We start from the raw sequence: 10,983 nt of genomic DNA on the forward strand, positions 1-10,983 counted from the left end.
TAGGAGGCAGTATCTACTTCGCAACAGTCCCTCTCCCCACCCACCCACACACACAGACACACACACTGAATGCACCAAAGAGGACATGCTCCATTGACTTTGTGCTCAACCCTTTGGAGACTGGGTTATCAACGATGATGTGCGAGGAAGTTAGATAAACACCAGACTGAAAATAATCTAGGAATAGAGCTTCACAAATCCAGATTATAAATCAACTAAATGTCTGCTGGAACGAATGGGATTTCCAATACCAAAACCCCGAAAATAAACAAATGTTACTAGCAAACAAGGGGATCAGTAAATATGGGAGTATTTTCTTTGCTGCACTATTAAAAGTCAAACCTTAAGTCCATCAAAAATCCATTCAACGGTCCCTAGAAGGAACCCCTGTTTCACAGGATAACAGTTTGAAAGTGGGGTACGATCATACCAGCACAAATGCACTGGATCTCACCATATAACTCCGAAGTTCAGCGTGCTTGGGAGAGAGTAGTACTTAGGATGGGTGACCTCTTGGGAAGTCCTCAATTTGCACCCCTCTTTTATCAGTGATTGAGCCTCTGGCTCAATGGTCAAGGCTTTGGTCTTCAACCTGAAGGTTGGAGCTTCAATCCCAGCTTACCTACCAAAAAAAAAAAAGAATCTGGGAGAAGACCGTTACATGCTTGAATTTCTCTCATTCCAGTGAAGTTTAAGGGGGCCTGTTAGCCCCATAAACTCCAATTCCCACTCCAATTAACATGCAGACAATAAAATAAACAAGGTTGCTTAAAAATCCCAGCTGCTGCATCATGTCATGCTGATGCGGTGATGCCAGTAGAGGAATTTGATATGGTCCATTTGATCTGAAAATTTAAGGGTCTGTTTATTGTGAATTACCAGGAATTGTGATTATTTTTCCGTATATTTTAGAAGTCTCTACTTTGAGTTCTTAAGGGATGCTAGTTTAAGCAAGTTAATCATTATGTTTAAGTTCCTTAATTCAAGCCATTTGGATGGCATGCATTTTGACATGCGGGCCTTGCAACTCCATTCCTTGCCTTTTCTTACTTACTGTGAATGATATTGTGTTAGTGTCACACGCTGAGTCATTGGCATCTTCAACTTTGTGGAACACAGAACCCAGAATATTAAAATTTCATGCTGGTTAGTAGTGTAGTTACAATGGAAAGTAACAAAATTCTGGAAACTACCAAGAGATGTTGTAATGGATGTAGCTTGCCACTGATTAATCGCCTTGTAATCCACGAAGCATTTGTGGCTGACATTTATTTCGTTTATTTCCTGTTTACCATTGAAAATACAATGTTATAAATTGATAAGGCAAGTGCTTCTGTTACTGGTTGTTCTGAGCTACTTCAACTCAGAAAGCTTCTGCATCATTTGGGGTTTTGAGAGATGTGAAGAGTCAATTTGATTCATTGTATGTGACAGATCCTCTCTTACATTAAGTCGCAAGAATCTTCGCCTATGCCTGACTAGAAACTTTTGTGGAAGGTTTTTTAGATATTGTACCTGGAAGCATCATATGGGGATTGTTTTTAATAACAAGCATCAGATGGGTATTAATTACCTGTGATTAACCTTTCGTTAATAACTAACCAGAAAAAAGGGTGAATATTGCCTATTTTCTCCTCTTTTGAATAGGTTGCTAGAAGACAGCTTCATGGATCAGTCATCTATCCACATCTTCTCAGATTGTCCCATTGATCCAGTGAAAGTATGTGTTCCTACTTCTATCCATTTGTTGACAATATCATGTGTTTTTCACAAAAATTACATAATACAAAATATATACCTCGGGAGTTCGCCAGCATATTTGTTCTTGTGATTATGGAATAAAATCATTCTTTTAGGGCCTCTTTGGATACACGGATTATTAGAGAATAAAATGAAATCAAGATCAAATATTCTGAGATTAGAAGATTTGATTTGATTAGGTTATATTGGTTGGTTGGGTTAGATTAGGCAAGTGAATTAGATTAGGATAATGTCTTTCCATAATTATCTTATTCTCTTGCTATGTTTGTCATTTGAGTGTTCTATAAAAACACTCCTTGTGCTTAATGTAAATCATCCAAGAATTAGTGAAATATCAGAATTTATCATGGTATCAGAGCAATAGATCCTACTAGGGCTTGAGCACAAGACGAGAGAGTCCCCGTCCTCCGGCGGACGGACGATCTAGCCGTCCGCCGGTGGCCATCACTCCCCTCCCAATCACCATTGCAAAATACTACTTTTTCTTCTTCTTAGGAAGACTCTTCATTTCTGCCCGGCAAGGAATTTTTTTTCTTCTCTTCATTACCTTCTTTGCACGCCTACGGCTGCTGTTCTCTTCCGTTGCAAGCAGCTGTGTTTCCTTCATTATTTTTTTTTCTACAATAGTCGGCCCCAATCTTGGTCTCTGCATCTTCCCTACATCTCACAGTCATCCGTTGGTGTCCATCTTCTTGTGAGATTGCGTCAGAATCTATTTTTGCTTTGTAGTATGTATGCTGCTGCAGATGAGACAAGGCAAAACCCAATTACCAAATATTAGCAAGTCAATACCCATAGAAAGAGAAAGTACAATGGCCCTCTTGTTGATAAAGGCACCTCTCATTTTAATTTCACAAATTTTTCGGATGAAGTGAATACTGCCTTTTCATTCAAATTCTAGAATTTTCTTTGGGTATTTCACACTCCAATATTTTCATTTATGCACCCCATCTCTTCTGTCTTTTAAGAAAAAGGCAAGGTATACCCCCAATTTGATATTCACACCCCTCATATTTGATATATGCACTCTTTTTCATTCGTTGTCCCAATGTTTGCCATCATCATCCGAGCTGCTTGTTGTCGCTTCTTTTTTTCTTTTTTCTTTTTTTCCATCCCTTTCCTTTTTCCTATTTTAGTTGAGGTACCTCTTTGAGGTGCGTGCCTGAAATAAATTGCTCTACTCAGTTGAGGGGCCTCAATTCTTTGAGGTTCGTGCCTAAGAGAGCCAAATTCCACGAGGATCGGTACTTGCCGACCCATGTGTCTGGCCCATTGAGACCCATTCTCGCCCATTGAGGCATTATTTTGCCCAACGAGGCTTTGGTCCGTTGTGACCCATTTCCAGAAGGTTCGGTATTCAAAATCAAAATCTGCCTAAAGACTAGCCGATTCCGGCTTGAGTCCAATTCAGTTCTTTGAGGCTCTTTGTGGTTCATCTTTCATGCGACGCATTCTTCAACAACAGACGGTAATCATCTTCAGCATTATCAACAACAGGCAGACATCAATTGTGGCAGTGTACATCAAAATTTACAAATTTTTCTATTTCTTTTTGGGGATATCTATTGTAATCAAACGTATATTGATTTTCAATCCATATACGTTTGAGGGGGCATATTAGAGAATAAAATGAAATCAAGATCAAATATTCTGAGATTAGAAGATTTGATTTGATTAGGTTATATTAGTTGGTTGGGGAAGATTAGGCAAGTGAATTAGATTAGGATAATGTCTTTCCATAATTATCTTATTCTCTTGTTATGTTTGTCATTTGAGTGTTCTGTAAAAACACTCCTTGTACTTAATGTAAATCATCCAAGAATTAGTGAAATATCAGAATTTATCACGGATTTTAGAATCTTGGATTTCCTCAAAATCATGGATGGGAGACGAGAGAAGGAGACTGTCCGTTTCGCTTCTCTTTAGAATCCTGGATTTTAAGTAAGAAATCTAGGTTTTAGAATTCTTTAGAAGATGGAGACGAGAGAAGGAGACTGTCCGTTTCGCTTCTCTTTAGACCAAGTCAAAAGCCACTACAACTGATCTCGGTTCTCTTTAGACCAAGTCTAAGCCACTACAACTGATCTCGGCATGATAGGATGATCTTAGAATCATGATCAATAGGATGCATTCAAGTGCAGAAGCCAAAGCATTGTTTCTAAGTTGTATACACCACCCCTACATATAATTTTAAGTTTATCCAAATATTTTGGAAATTTAAATAATTAGCCTGGCAAAGTTCATCAACTAGATCCCACAATGAACGGGTCTAATGTTATGTGGGTAGGCGATGGTTTTAAATCTCTGTAGAAACCGAAACCAAAATTTCACGAAATCCGAAATTTTGCAAAACTTAGGTCTAAATTTCGGAAATTTGATTTAAAAAAAGAAAAGAAATATAGTATTATTCCGTAATTTCGGCCGGGTATAATAAAATATTACTTTATTTTTCAATTACCGGATTTCGGCCGGAAACCGAAACCGAAATTTAAAACCATGATGTAGGCCACCAAAAAGACAGAAGTACATAAAGACCAAAAAGAGTCCTATGAGAATTCATTAAAATACTCAAAATCCAAGCACTGGAGGCCATGAGATTCATAGAAAGAGAATTCATGAGTACTAAAAAAAAATAAAGAGATTTTTTCTCCATGCAGATTGGAGCATGTACAGTGAGAGATCATGAGGCACGACAAAAATGAGCAGGAGTGGCCCATGCAATGATCTTCCAAAAGGGTCTTTTCCTTGGCTTCTCAGGACCCAATCCACCAATCTCTCTCTCCGTCCTCTCCAATATTTCCCACATTATGTGCACGTCTTCGTACTCGCATGTTTTCACCTCCTGCCTTAGCTTCAAAAGTCCTGTTTATTTACATATAATCAAATCCATCACTCACTTTCCTTGCTCTTTATTCAAGACCTGGATGCACTGTATCATAGTTCAAAAACTCAAATACTTGACTCGGACTTGAAAGTGGTTCAACTCAAATGGGTTACTTGTTGACTCAACTCGATAAAAATCTGACTACATGTTTATACAATGCTATTCATAGTTGCACTACCATGTTTTGATAATGACAGAAACTTGCCTCGTCTTTTCTTTTCAACTGGCTGTTGAAAACTTTTGGGAATTGTAAGTAGGAAAAATTGTTAGAGAGGGACGAAATGGGGGTTATCGAGTCTCTAAAAGGGGGTTATCAACCCTCTTTAACAATTTTTCAAAATTGTGTCTGGTTAAATAATTAAAGACAAGGTGAGATCCTGATATTATCAAAACATGGTAGTGCCAATATCAATATCGATAGCATTATATAAAGGGCAGTGATAAATTCACGCCCTTCTTGGATGATCCGAACCGTCCATTTGATTGGCCACAATGAATAGGCTGTGCCTCAAAAATCATTTCCATAGGATGATCCCAACGGTCCGATCTATAGAAGTTTCCATAATGTGAGTCTCTCTTTAGATCGGAGGGTTAGAATCATCCTATGGAAATGATTTTGGGAGCACAACATCAAATGGGCGGATTGGATCATCATCCTATGGTGTGAGCTGTATAGTCCATTTTGAAAAATAAAAGAATGGGGTGAATTTATCACTGCCCTATAATTTTCCTTGTAATTTTTGGTTTTGATAATGGCACTCTGTCGTTGGCATGATTTCTGCCTATGTAAGTGTAAGTGTAACCCAACTCACCTCTTTTCCGAATCCCTAGACGTGCAGCCACGCTTATCCACACCCTTCTGATCGGGAACATTGCCTTCTCCACCCAGTTCATCGCTCCACAGAAAAAACAAAAAAGAGGGGGTGGCAAAATGAAACTCACCCCTGAAAAAATAAGAGTCCCAGAAAACGCGCTATCTCTCTCCTTCAACCTTTTCCCCCCAAGGCACCTCCTTCTCTCTTTATAAAGACACCCCCTTTCTCTCTCTCTCTACAGAAGAACCTACACGCGTCGGTTTGTAGCCGTTGATGCCATTGTCTAAGAAAAGGACTCATACGCGTAGAATGTTTTCAACCCTACACGTGGAGGATCCGGTCGTATCGTTCTTTCGAGAAAGTTTTTGTTGACGGGTGGTTGAGATTTGTCTTGCCGAGAATCCTATGCTGTACTATGGTGACACGTAAGCAGATGTCATTGTTGATCAACTCTTAAACAGCCACGTGTCCATCCAACGGTTTGTCTAAGAATTATTAAACAGGAGCGTGATAACATAAATGCATGGTACCTATCACGTGTTTGCTGACGTGGCTAATTGCTATTTTAAATTTAAATTCAAAATTTAAAATTTAAAATTCAAACAATTTTTTTTATTTCTCAACCATTCCTTTTTTATCCTTCCACCTCCAGCTGCTTGTCCGTTCTCTCACGGGCCGGGCCAGCACGGCCCACGAATTCTGGTAGGTGGGCCCGGCATAGCTCATGGCCCACGTCTCACTTGGACCGTGCGACTAGTCCGTGTTGGCCACGCCCACTTTTTTTAATGGAAAATTTTGATAAATCATGATTCATGAATGGTTTAATTGATTCCCACATAACTAAATAATTAAATTGAGTCTGGAAAAAAGTGAACAATAAAATTGAGAAATAATAAGGAACAATTACCGATGGGGGACAAAAATTAGGCAGAATTATCAACATGACCAATTGTTTTATGAAATTATCAACGAGGGACAAAAGAGGTCTTGTCAATAAAAGGTGGACGAAAATGCCATTTTCTTAAGCAACAAGTTTTGCTTTTCCACTTTTCCATCTTGTCAATAAAAGGTGGACGAAAATACCCTTTTCTTAAGCAACAAGTTTTGCTTTTCCACTTTTTCATCTTCTCTCTTCTTTTCCTCTTTTTTTTTTTTTACTTTTCCATTTTCAATTTTGTTTTTTTTACCCTGCTAGTCATCATCTTCATCGTTTAGCCACCATTGGAGGCAAGAAAGCTCGAAAACTTGAAACGTGAGTTCATTCCCATCCATCTCTCTATATCTATGTTTTGTTTTTCATTTCTTTTAGGCTCTGTTTGGTTGCAAAAAGTAGGGAAGACGGCTGAGCATTTCTAGGAATATGAAATACCAAATGTTGTTTGGTTGTCATTTTTTAGCTCAAATCCCATTGGACTTCTAGACATGGAAGAGACATAATTATTAGCTTTTGGCTTAGGTGGCGCCTATGTAGCGGGATTGTCCCCTCGCCTACTTTTCCAATGCCAAACCTTGTTTTTGGTAAATTTTAGAGGGGAGAAGAGTAGAATATGAAATGCCATGTGTCATCATTACTTTTTTCTCTCTTTCTCTCTCTTCTACTATTTATTTTGTTAATGTCACCCCTCCATTCTCCCACATGCTTTGACATCTAACCAAACACACTACCAAAATTCCCCAAAATTCCCTCTAATCTTCTCAGACAAGTCTACACATATCCCACCCTTGTCACCTCCTTGTTGACTACTACTTCCACTAAAATCTCATCTAACCAAACAGAGCCTTAGGGTTTTGCATTTCTCCTCCCTTTCAATGGCGGATGAGGAAGATGAATAGTAAAGTAGAAAAAAAATGGTGAAAATGAACAAGTGAAAAAAACAGGAAGTAAAAACGTATTCATAAGAGACTTGATAAGTCCATTCGAAAATTGGTAACCCCATTTTGATACTGGATAACCCCAATCCCAGAGACTTGAAAACCCCCTTCCAAAACTCCAGTATCTTCGGCCAATTTTAAGGGACTTGATAAGCCCATTCGTAAATTGGTAACCCCATTTTGATACTAGATAACCCCAATCCCAAAGACTTGAAAACCCCCTTCCAAAACTCCAGTACCCTCGGCCAATTTTCAGGGACTTGATAACCCCATTCAGAAATTGGTAACCCGACTTTTGAGAGTTTCTAACCCCCTTCTAGAGAGTTGATAAACCCCTTATGCTACAAAACTCCCTGCCTATAGCAACTCTTCTAATGGCATTACAATTATGCTCATGATAGAAATAACAAAAGAAATGGATGTTGTTTTAATTAAATGTGCTTCATGTATTACATCCCAATTTGTGTATTACAAAAAAAAATTAAGTATATCAAAAAACGGGTAACCATCCATTCATGTATTACATCAATTTTTTCTTATACAACCACTTGTCTTCTAAAAAGTGAATGAAGCCATCCATGCATTATCTCCAGAACACACCATAAAATACAAACCGCTAAAACCCTAAACAAGATAAATCAGAAATAGAGGAATGAAAAATAGTGCAAAACCATAAAAAAACAAAACAAAACATAGATACAGAGAGATAGATGGTAAGAACTCAACATTCATGTTTTCAAGACTTGCAAGCAACAATGGCGGCTGAGCAAGGAAGAAGATGACTACTAGGGTACAAAAATCAAAAAGGGAAAATGAAAAAGTAAAAGAAGAGGGAAGAAGGAAGAAGGAAAAAACAAGATGAGAACATGTTGTAAGTGTCAAAGGGCATTTTCGTCCAAGTTTTACTGACAAGACCTCTTTTGTCCCTCATTGATAATTTCTGAAAAGCATGGGTCCTGCTGATAATTCCGCCTAATTTTTGTCCCCTGTTGGTAATTGGTCTAAATAATAATACTTCTGTTGTACATGAATTATAAATATAGAAAATTACAAAATACCCCAAAAACTAGTCAATATATAGTTGTTGGGGGTTTTTTGGTAAAAATAATAAAAGTTGTGGGCTGCGCTGTTAAATTTCAGAATTCACTAATTTGTGATTTATTTTATTAATGAGTAAATGATGCTTAAATAAGCATTTATAGATAAACATAGTGAGGGATAAAGATAAGATTTGATATGATTAGGAGGATATCATCCTAATTGAATCAACCTGCCTAATCTAACCCAACTACCTAATATACCATCATGCAATCCAACGATAAGTTCCACATATCTTAACAAGCACCAAACCAGCCATGCTCAAACTTCAAGCCCAGCTGAACCCAGATCACAGGGTCGTACCAAGCATGGTAGGGGTGCAACTTGGGTCGAGTTGGGTTGGCATTTCCTCGGGTTGGGTTAGGGTTGGGAAAAGCCAACCCAATTTAATTTCCGGTTAGGTTAGGGTTGAGGCCTTGGCAACCCTACCCGACACAAACCGGGCTTCCATCTAGTTTTATCTTGATTTTCCTTTGGTTATTGTATTTTTCTGTTTGGCCCTAGGCATAGGCGGAGCTACATGTAGCATAAGAGTGGCAGCTGCCTCTCTTGAGTTGGGTCAAAATCCTTAATATGCTCAACTCAATTGGGACCAGCATTATGTATAACCTGCCCCCCTTATGTATAACCTGCCCCCATTATGTTTAAATCCTGGCTCCGCCACTGGCCCTAGGTGAACCCAAACCAACCTGACCCGATTTTGGGTTAGATGGGTTGGGTTGGGGTTGAGAGGTTTAGAGGTGGGTTAGGTTAGGGTTTACCATCCTCAACCCGAATCTTGGGTCGGGTTAGCGTTGAGGCAATCAAGGTTTAAAATTTCGGTTTCGGACCTTGAAATTTCGGTCAAAATCTGGTACAAAACCCAAAACCAATATTTTATTCAATATTAAATTTCGGTAGAAATTTCGGTGAAATATTAAATTAATATTAAAAAACTAGATTTTTTGGGTCAAATTTCGGAAAAACCGAAATTTCGACCGAAATTCTGAAATTTCGGCTGAAATAAATGGCTGTTTCTGTTTTTATCGATTTCGGTGTCGGTCGTCGAAATTTAAAACCATGGAGGCAATGTTATCGAGAGTTGGGTTAGGGTTAGCCTCAACCTGATCTGACCCGACCCGACCCGAGTTGCACCCCTAAGGCACTGTCCGCTACTGTACCACACGGCCATACCAGGCATGGCCCCGTCGTGAGGACCCGTTAGTCGAACAAGGGATCCACGCGAGGCGGAAGAGGCCGTGGAGATATAGAAAACAAAAGTTATCCCTTGTTCATAATCCTAGAATCCCTAGATTACTAGATTAACGATGGTGATCGAATTAAAAACATTCGAAAGATAAAAATTATACCAGAGTGACTATCCGACTTGTAGTCTCTCCTTGACGATGGAAGAATAACTCGTCTTCTTCTTTCTTTTAAAGTAAAGAAGAAGACGAGTCAATTTTAGGAGCAAAAGAGAAACAGCTAGCTAACAAGAAAGTCAATTTTATGCTCTTCATGAGGAAAATTAAATATTCACCCGCTCTTTTCCCTGGTCACCTCATGTAGGGGTGGCAATGGTTCGGTTTCGGTTCGGTTTGACCCTCAAACCGAACCAAACCGAAATTTGAATCGGTTTGGTTTTACCAAACCAAAACCGAACCAAAACTGAATTTTTGGTTCGGTTTCGGTTCGGTTCCGCCAATTTTGCCACCCTTTACTCATAATAATTGCAAATATTCGGTTTCGGTTCGGTTTGATACCCAAACCGAACCAAACCGAAATTTGAATCGGTTTGGTTTAACCAAACCGAAACCGAATTTTCGGTTTGGTTTCGGCTCGGTTCCGGTTCGGTTGGGCTAATTTTGCCACCCCTAACCTCATGTAGTTAAAAAAGAGTAGTCATAAGTTATAACTCATAAATCCGCCGGAATGGAGTGGCCGGGAGAAGAAAAGGGGGTGAATATATCACTTGCCTTTCTTAAAAGATATTTATTGATCCTCATTTATATACTTTTTTTAGGGAAGTGATACATTCGCCACCTCATTTTTACTTGGGACAACCGCCTCAAGTGTATTTAAGATTACTCTTTTACACGAGAGAAGGTTGTGCCGAGTAAAAAGGGGACGATTATGTCCATATGATCAATGGTCTTGATCTCACATACATGCCCATATGTCCCCATGTACCACCCAAATATTGCCTTTCAGCATTAACGATAAAAGTGACTTTCTGCTTCTACAAGTCCACAATTAAGCAAGACTACTAATATTTGCACTTTCATGTTTTGATAATGAGACAACCTAATCTTGTCTTTCTTATTTTAATTGGCTACTGAGAGCCTGGTGGGAATTGTAATAGCTTTTGACAGCTCAATAAATAAGAAAAGACAAGGTGAGTTCGTTTCATTATCAAAACAGTAGCGGGTATACAAGTAGCCTTAAACGAGATTTTACATGGTATAAGCCCGTGTCGTTCAATATTTTTCAAAAAAGTACTGTACGGATTACACCATAGGATGAACCAAACGGTCCATTAAAAAGACTGCAACGTAGATAGGTTTTGCCCCCAGC

The 10,983-nt window shown here is 38.8% G+C and overlaps 1 pseudogene; it reads left to right on the top strand.

Annotated features, from left to right (window-relative positions):
* Nucleotides 1-416: 416 nt before the first annotated feature.
* On the top strand, nucleotides 417-538 carry LOC143855342 (5S ribosomal RNA; annotated as a pseudogene).
* The last annotated feature ends 10,445 nt before the right edge of the window (nucleotides 539-10,983 follow it).

The sequence above is a fragment of the Tasmannia lanceolata genome, unplaced genomic scaffold (assembly GCF_043159265.1).
Source record: "Tasmannia lanceolata isolate RefF3 unplaced genomic scaffold, GAP_Taslan_0.1 ptg000020l, whole genome shotgun sequence".
Classification (NCBI taxonomy): domain Eukaryota; kingdom Viridiplantae; phylum Streptophyta; class Magnoliopsida; order Canellales; family Winteraceae; genus Tasmannia; species Tasmannia lanceolata.